Source organism: Chrysoperla carnea (assembly GCF_905475395.1).
Source record: "Chrysoperla carnea chromosome X unlocalized genomic scaffold, inChrCarn1.1 SUPER_X_unloc_7, whole genome shotgun sequence".
Lineage (NCBI taxonomy): Eukaryota > Metazoa > Arthropoda > Insecta > Neuroptera > Chrysopidae > Chrysoperla > Chrysoperla carnea.
The window spans coordinates 37,501-47,500 of NW_025408200.1; the positions used below are offsets into that span (position 1 = coordinate 37,501).

General features: G+C 28.5%; 3 non-coding genes across 3 annotated transcripts in view; all 3 read left to right on the plus strand.

Moving 5' to 3' along the window:
* Window positions 1–4,284: 4,284 nt before the first annotated feature.
* On the plus strand, window positions 4,285–6,440 carry LOC123304595. Its single transcript, XR_006536602.1, has one exon. It is a non-coding gene; the product is annotated as a small subunit ribosomal RNA (ribosomal RNA).
* A 945-nt stretch (window positions 6,441–7,385) lies between these two features.
* On the plus strand, window positions 7,386–7,540 carry LOC123304583. The gene has a single exon (XR_006536591.1). It is a non-coding gene; the product is annotated as a 5.8S ribosomal RNA (ribosomal RNA).
* Window positions 7,541–8,175: 635 nt separating this feature from the next.
* The window catches only part of LOC123304604, a 4,577-nt gene continuing 2,752 nt past the window's right edge, over window positions 8,176–10,000 (plus strand). The window contains exon 1 of the ribosomal RNA XR_006536610.1: window positions 8,176–10,000. This exon is cut by the window's right edge and continues 2,752 nt beyond it. This is a non-coding gene — a ribosomal RNA (large subunit ribosomal RNA).

Sequence of the window (10,000 nt, forward strand, 5' to 3'; positions counted from 1 at the left end):
AATCGCTACCATTGATTATACTAAAAAATGCAATCGCAATTGACAAAAATTGTTAATAATTATAATTATAATATGTTTAGTAGGCAACCTTTAAAGCAATTTATGCATAACAGGTTGCTAGCCAAATATAAACTTAATGAAGTATTATGATGGACACTTACATTCGGAATTCATATATTTAAAGAAATAATTTTGATTATTCAGATTCTATTAATATTAGCTATTGTAAATAATATTAATCAAATGAAAAGTTTTTAAATTGTTAGGATGTATTTAGCAAGTTATGCTTTCCATACATAAAATAAAAATATATTATGTATAAATAATATTAGTGCTTGTAAAAGGATTAAGATTAATAAAACTAGATATATACTCTTAATACAATAAAAAGTAATAATTTAAAAGAATGTAAAAATATTTATTTAGCTGATAAATTTAAAATGGATAATAAATTTTAAATTTTTATTAACTCTTATTTATTATATAATATTTATTTGTAATCCTTATGCAAAATAATATATGACTTGAACAACGTACATGGGGGCGTGTATACAATTAATAAATTTAGGTAGAGAAATATATTTTGAATCAATAATTTATAAGTTCACAACAGAATAGTCAGATTTTTATTGTCTATTAAATATTTTTTAGCGAATAACTATTATGTATTACTAGAATATAATAATAATTTTTTTTTTTTTTTTTTTTTTATGTTACTTGAATGGTGTATACGTTTACACGGTGAATGTAAAAACAATTAATCAATTTATATAGAAAAATATATTATGAATTAATTATAAATAAGTTCCAATAAAATAGCCTGATTCCCATTGTGTATTGAAATTTTTTTTTAACCAATTAACTATTAATGTGAATTTGTACAATAAAAATTTTGTATTAATTCTGTAAATTATTATATATATTTGCATTATACAGTATTTAGAAGCATTTAAATGGATAAAAATTTTTTAGAAAATCTACATATGTATCACATGTATTATACCGGTACCCTGTCGCAATATAACATGTACGATTTGTATATAAAATAAAATGAAATTTTTTCCCTAAAATTTTTTAATGAATCCCGAAAAATTCTATATATTTTACCTTTATATAGTATTTAGGACTATTTAAAAGGATAAAATTTTTTTCGAAAATCTACATATGTATCACATGTATTATACCGGTACCCTGTCGCAATATAACATGTACGATTTGTATATAAAATAAAATGAAATTTTTTCCCTAAAATTTTTTAATGAATCCCGAAAAATTCTATATATTTTACCTTTATATAGTATTTAGGACTATTTAAAAGGATAAAATTTTTTTCGAAAATCTACATATGTATCACATGTATTATACCGGTACCCTGTCGCAATATAACATGTACGATTTGTATATAAAATAAAATGAAATTTTTTCCCTAAAATTTTTTAATGAATCCCGAAAAATTCTATATATTTCACCTTTATATAGTATTTAGGACTATTTAAAAGGATAAAATTTTTTTCGAAAATCTACATATGTATCACATGTATTATACCGGTACCCTGTCGCAATATAACATGTACGATTTGTATATAAAATAAAATGAAATTTTTTCCCTAAAATTTTTTAATGAATCCCGAAAAATTCTATATATTTTACCTTTATATAGTATTTAGGACCATTTAAAAGGATAAAATTTTTTTCGAAAATCTACATATGTATCACATGTATTATACCGGTACCCTGTCGCAATATAACATGTACGATTTGTATATAAAAAAAAAATATACATTTTTTTCTAAAAATTTGCATTAATTCCAAAAATTTTTTAATAATTTATTATAATTATTAATGTTTATTGAATAATTTATTATAATGCATAAATTTCATTTAATAAAATATGATAAAAGCAAAAAAAAATTTTTTTGGTCCCAAAATAAAAATTTTTAGCTGAAAAAAATTTTTAAAAAAAAATTTTTTTCTTTAAATTTTGATTATTCTGTAAAGTTTATGATGTTTAAAGCCATTTTAAACATTATCATATTTTGAGTTTGAAGCACCGGGTGTAATGTCTTTAATATATATGATGGATAGTGCGTGTAAGTTAATGAGATGAATGTATATCTATGTATAACAGTGTATTAGTGGTATTACGTTCAGCAGTCTCACACATATGATATAGTATGGTATAGTATAAGTTGTTTATTTTTCATACTGTCCGTGTATCATTCAACAAAGGTGGTGTAGAGTTGTATATGGCTTGGTATGACGTTGTTGCAATTCTATGGACACTATGATATTACGGATGCACAGATAGAGGAATAACACTTATCGTATATGTATCATTTATGTATGTTGACTGTGTAATGAATACTAAATATAATAAAATAATACACTTTTTAATAGAATAACATTTGTTTCATGTTTTAGTATGATATTAAATGGTATAGAATAGGTTGTTTATTTTTCATACTGTCCGTGTATCATTCAACAAAGGTGGTGTAGAGTTGTATATGGCTTGGTATGACGTCGTTGCAATTCTATGGACACTATGATATTACGGAATAACAGAAAGAGGAATAAAACTTATTGTATATGTATCATTTATAACGTACTTTTATGTTGACAAGAATGAATGTATATCTATATGAAATAGTGTATTTTGTGGTATTATGTTCAACAGTCTTACATATATGATATAGTATGATATAGTATAATTTGTTTATTTTTCATACTCTAAGTGTATCATTCAACAAAGGTGGTGTAGAGTTGTATATGGCTTGGTATGACGTCGTTGCGATTCTATGGACACCATGATATCACGAAAAAACAGAAAGAAAAATAACAATTATCGTATATGTATCATCTATATTATTATTGTATTTTGACTATGTAATGAATGCCAAATTTAAAAATATACACTTTCTTAATAGAATAACATTTATTTTAGTATAATATAAAATGATATTGAATATGTTGTTTAATTTTCATACTGTTCGTGTATCATTCAACAAAGGTGGTGTAGGTATGTATATGGCTTGGTATGACGCTTTTGCATGTCTATGGACACCATGATATTACGAAAAAACAGAAAGAAGAATAACACTTTTCAAATATGTATCATTTATATATTTTATTAACATGAACGCAAAATATACAAAATTATATATATATATATACTCAAAATATTCTGGATGGTAATCAGTTTGGTTTATTTTGATATTTAATATTGTATTTTGGTTTTTTTGCTAGTAATGTTTCGAATATGTATATGCTGTTATTATTTTTTAGGTGTACATTGTATTAAATTGTTATCAATTATTTAATGTATGTATACAAAATAATAGCAAAAACATTTTCAATTATTATATAAAAATTTTTTTTTTTACACATGCATATTTATTAATATATGAAATTTTATCTCAGTTTTAATAAATATGTATTGAAATGAATAATAATACAATCTTATATATATTGATAATAGTCTGGATGGTAATCAGTTTGGATTATTTTGATATTAAATATTGTATTATTATTTTTGTAAAAAAATTAATGAGAATTTTGTAAAAAAACCTCTATATGTATATCTTTTTATATCAATATTTAAAAAAAATTTTTTTTTTATTAAATTATTGATTATAAATAGAATAACATATAAATTTTTTTGTCAAAGCAAGTTCATGGGTTATAAGTTTTAAACTTTACACTCCCATATGAGCACACAATATTTATATAAAAATTATTTTTATAAATAATATTACATTGACTCACCTCATACCAAGCGAGAATATTAAGTGTTATTATAACGTTTTTTATTTAAAATTAACTTTTTAAATAAAATTAAAAAATAAATGACGCTTTCAATCTAGCGACGAGTATGAGAAAATGTTTGAAATATTTTAAGACCCATTTGGTGATGGTCTGACAAAAATCATAATTATTATTTTTTTTTTTATTCAATAATATTTATTATGAATAACATGTTATATATTTCTTTTTGTAAAAGCAAAAAAATTATATAAATGACATAATAAAATATATATTTGAAAAAAAAAAAATTAATAATAATATATATATCTCATATGTTTTTTCTATTAATTTTAAAACAATAGAGATATAAAAAAAAAAAAAAATTTATATCAGTAATGGGTGAGACCATCTGATATTTAAAATGAAATTGTAATAATATTATTATATATTAATAATTATTGTATGAAAATTTTTTTTCTTATAATAAGAAAACAAAAATATCATGTATATTATTATATATTTAATATTATAAATACAAATAGTTCCCTGGTTGATCCTGCCAGTAGTCATATGCTTGTCTCAAAGATTAAGCCATGCATGTCTCAGTACAAGCCAAATTAAGGTGAAACCGCGAAAGGCTCATTATATCAGTTATGGTTCCTTAGATCGTACCCACATTTACTTGGATAACTGTGGTAATTCTAGAGCTAATACATGCAAACAGAGTTCCGACCAGAGATGGAAGGAATGCTTTTATTAGATCAAAACCAATCGGTGTAAATTTTAATTTGCATCGTTTAATTTGGTGACTCTGAATAACTTTAAGCTGATCGCACGGTCTCGTACCGGCGACGCATCTTTCAAATGTCTGCCTTATCAACTGTCGATGGTAGGTTCTGCGCCTACCATGGTTGTAACGGGTAACGGGGAATCAGGGTTCGATTCCGGAGAGGGAGCCTGAGAAACGGCTACCACATCCAAGGAAGGCAGCAGGCGCGCAAATTACCCACTCCCGGCACGGGGAGGTAGTGACGAAAAATAACGATACGGGACTCATCCGAGGCCCCGTAATCGGAATGAGTACACTTTAAATCCTTTAACGAGGATCCATTGGAGGGCAAGTCTGGTGCCAGCAGCCGCGGTAATTCCAGCTCCAATAGCGTATATTAAAGTTGTTGCGGTTAAAAAGCTCGTAGTCGAATCTGTGTCCTACACTGTTGGTTCAATGCTCGCATTGTTTAACTAGCATGTTATGTGGGACGTCCTACCGGTGGGTGGTACAGATTATGTATAAAGTATATTTTAGTGTTATTATTTATTTAATGCATTATATATATTTTTATTATGTAATTTGTCGTAAGTGTTTAACCGTTAAGAGCGGTGGCAGCCCCCAATTGCAATCCCGTCGCGGTGCTCTTAATTGAGTGTCGAGGTGGGCCGGTACGTTTACTTTGAACAAATTAGAGTGCTTAAGGCAGGCTCAAATTTTGCCTGAATATTGTGTGCATGGAATAATGGAATAGGACCTCGGTTCTATTTTGTTGGTTTTCGGAACTCCGAGGTAATGATTAATACGGACAGATGGGGGCATTCGTATTGCGACGTTAGAGGTGAAATTCTTGGATCGTCGCAAGACGGACAGAAGCGAAAGCATTTGCCAAAAATGTTTTGATTGATCAAGAACGAAAGTTAGAGGTTCGAAGGCGATCAGATACCGCCCTAGTTCTAACCATAAACGATGCCAGCTAGCGATCCGCCGAAGTTCCTCCGATGACTCGGCGGGCAGCTTCCGGGAAACCAAAGCTTTTGGGTTCCGGGGGAAGTATGGTTGCAAAGCTGAAACTTAAAGGAATTGACGGAAGGGCACCACCAGGAGTGGAGCCTGCGGCTTAATTTGACTCAACACGGGAAACCTCACCAGGCCCGGACACCGGAAGGATTGACAGATTGAGAGCTCTTTCTTGATTCGGTGGGTGGTGGTGCATGGCCGTTCTTAGTTGGTGGAGCGATTTGTCTGGTTAATTCCGATAACGAACGAGACTCTAGCCTGCTAAATAGACGTACTTTACCGGCATCTCAAGGCCCATCGGCTGTTTGTTTCCCATTTCATTCATTTTCATGTGTGTTATGTATTGTATTTATATATGCATGTATTTTTGAGATTTAACGATCAAGATTATATTTTGTATATATTGTGCTTTATGTTGCATATGTTATGGTGTATGGGTACGCAGTTTTTTGATGTGGTTTTTACTGCCGGCGTACAAATAATTCTTCTTAGAGGGACAGGCGGCATTCTAGCCGCACGAGATTGAGCAATAACAGGTCTGTGATGCCCTTAGATGTTCTGGGCCGCACGCGCGCTACACTGAAGGAATCAGCGTGTCCTCCCAGGCCGAAAGGTCCGGGTAACCCGCTGAACCTCCTTCGTGCTAGGGATTGGGGCTTGCAATTGTTCCCCATGAACGAGGAATTCCCAGTAAGCGCGAGTCATAAGCTCGCGTTGATTACGTCCCTGCCCTTTGTACGCACCGCCCGTCGCTACTACCGATTGAATGATTTAGTGAGGTCTTCGGACTGGTACGCGGCAATATTTCTGATATTGCCGATGTTGCTGGGAAGATGACCAAACTTGATCATTTAGAGGAAGTAAAAGTCGTAACAAGGTTTCCGTAGGTGAACCTGCGGAAGGATCATTAACGATATATATAAAATATATTTATTTATATTTTTTGTATTGTTTTTAAATATTCCAAAAAATAAAAATATTATTGATAAGAAATATTTTTTTTAACAAAATAACATATTAATATGTAATTTTCTCAAAATATATAATAGTAATTATGTGTTAAAAGAGATTTATTTTGGTTATGATATCATATTAAAGTAATACGCCAAACTTTTTTTATACACATAATATATCTATACATATAATATAGAGAATATTATATAAATATTAATAATATATTTGTTACATATAAAATATTTTTATATTCAATATTATTATTAAACAATAATTATTAATAAAATCTATAAATAATTTCTCTTATAAAAAAGTGAAATTAAAAATAGAATATATTGAAATTATTTGTTTATATGTATATAATCTCTATTAAGAAAAATAAAATAAGATTATAATTGATATAATCTATATTTTTATTTTTCTATGTTATATAATAAAAATAAAGAAAACACAAGATAAAATTTTTTTAAAGAATAAAATTTATTTCAAATTTAAATTTCTTTATGTTTTGTCTTGATATTTCTTTTTTTTTATTAAAAGTTATTATGTTAAAAAACAAACCCATTTGTTTTGTACCATATTAATATTATATATATTTTTATGTAGAAAATAATTTATAAAAAAAAAATAAATACATTTCTATAAAATATACCAAATATTAATTATTATATCTAGCTAGCACTAACAAAAATATCAAAAATGTTATGTATATATTTATTAATACCATAATATCTTTAATTTATATATATATATTTAAAATAAAATATATAATTTATATTCTAGAAAAATTTTTTTATTTTAAAAGAATTTATAAAGATATATAAATTAATAATTTTATTTTTTATATTAAAAATAAAGATTATTATTAATAATAATACTTACATTTAAAATTTAAAAAGATTACCCTGGACGGTGGATCACTTGGCTCGTGGGTCGATGAAGAACGCAGCTAATTGCGCGTCAACTTGTGAACTGCAGGACACATGAACATTGACATTTCGAACGCACATTGCGGTCCTTGGATACTGTTCCCGGACCACATCTGGCTGAGGGTCGTATACATTATATTAATATAATAAAAGATTATTTTACATAAAATTTTTTTTATGAAAAAGAAATTTATCAATAATTAAAAAAGAAAATTTATTTTTTCATATTTAATTAAATTGATAAATAAAATTTTTATAAAAGAAATGTAAAATTATTTATATATGAATGTTTTACGCCAAATATAAGAAAAAAATAAATATAAAATGTTTTTAATAGCATTTAAAATTTATATATTTTTTATTATTTGTCGACATTTTTAAATTAATATATCAATATTATTTTTTATCATTTATATATAATATTATAAAACTTTATGTTAATAATAATATTAATAATAAATGATATTAATAATATATTTTTAAAATATTAAATAAAGAAGAATAAACAAAAATATTATATATTAATATTTTGTTATGGAATATTTTATTTGTAATAAAATTTTCAATATACTCGAAAAAAATTAATATATATAATTATTTATTTTTTATTTTCTTCTCTTTAGATAAATATAAAAATAATATTATATAATAATATTAAAAAAATTTGAGTATGAATAATTAAGAAAATTGTTTACTTATAAAATATAACAAAAACATAATATATAAAAAAAATTTTTGTTTTAATACTTCTAAAAACTTTTACGACCTCAGAGTAGGTGAGATTACCCGCTGAATTTAAGCATATTATTAAGCGGAGGAAAAGAAACTAACTAGGATTCCCTTAGTAGCGGCGAGCGAACAGGGATAAGCCCAGCACTGAACCCCGTGGCTGATAAACAGACACTTGGGGAATGTAGTGTTTAGGAAGATTCAATATAAACCTATTGTTATATAATACATCCAAGTCCATCTTGAATGGGGCCATATACCCATAGAGGGTGCCAGGCCCGTAGTGATTATTATTGATGATAGGTGAATCTTTCCTTAGAGTCGGGTTGCTTGAGAGTGCAGCTCTAAGTGGGTGGTAAACTCCATCTAAGGCTAAATATTACCACGAGACCGATAGCGAACAAGTACCGTGAGGGAAAGTTGAAAAGAACTTTGAAGAGAGAGTTAAAGAGTACGTAAAACCGTTCAGGGGTGAACCTGAGAAACCCGAAAGGTCGAAAGATGAGATTCATTTACTTTTTATCGTTAATCAACCAATTTGTACTAGCATGTGACAAAAATTTTTATTAGGAATTTATTTTTAGTAAAAATATATGCACTGCTGTATATTGTTAATTGTATGATAACGAGGTATGCACTTCTCATCTTGTAGGACGTTGCGACCCATTAAATATTAATCTATAGGCATTGGTGCGTTGATTAATGTACAATATTATTTTTTGATAATATTTTGTGTATGTTAAACGCCTATGTTTCTTGATTAATTGTTTGATGGTATTAATTATAAATTGATATTGAGTCGCGTTATTAACGCGTTCAGATCCACCACGAGTATAAATAGGTTTTTTTATTAAAACATATTATATATACGGATTTTATGCCGTTATATGATACTATTTAACTGTCAGTAGGTGTATGATAATGAACTGGCTCATTTTTTTTTATTAAAAATTTATCTGTCAGCGACGATATAGCTTTGGGTACTTTCAGGACCCGTCTTGAAACACGGACCAAGGAGTCTAGCATGTACGCAAGTCATTGGGAATAAAATATTTTTTCATCGAAATATTTATAAATTTTATGAAACCCAAAGGCACAATGAAAGTAAATATTATTTATATTTTTTTATAAATGATAAAAGGAGGATATATTTATATTATGTATTAAATATCGCACTCCTAGGGCGTCTTATATTATTATAATTTAGTTTTCGGATTATATTATAATAGAGGCGCACCTAGAGCGTACACGCTGGGACCCGAAAGATGGTGAACTATGCCTGGTCAGGATGAAGTCAGGGGAAACCCTGATGGAGGTCCGTAGCGATTCTGACGTGCAAATCGATCGTCGGAACTGGGTATAGGGGCGAAAGACTAATCGAACCATCTAGTAGCTGGTTCCCTCCGAAGTTTCCATCAGGATAGCTGGCGTTCATTATATAAGAGTCTCATCCGGTAAAGCGAATGATTAGAGGCCTTGGGGCCGAAACGACCTCAACCTATTCTCAAACTTTAAATGGGTGAGATCTCTAGCTTGCTTAAAAACATTATTTATAATGTGAAGCTATGAGAATATATTTTTTATATATGGATCAGAGTGCCAAGTGGGCCACTTTTGGTAAGCAGAACTGGCGCTGTGGGATGAACCAAACGTAGAGTTAAAGCGCCAAAATTGACGCTTATGGGATACCATGAAAGGCGTTGGTTGCTTAAGACAGCAGGACGGTGGCCATGGAAGTCGGAATCCGCTAAGGAGTGTGTAACAACTCACCTGCCGAAGCAACTAGCCCTGAAAATGGATGGCGCTGAAGCGTCATGCTTATACTCTACCGTTAGTTGGTATTTTCGATAAAAGATTT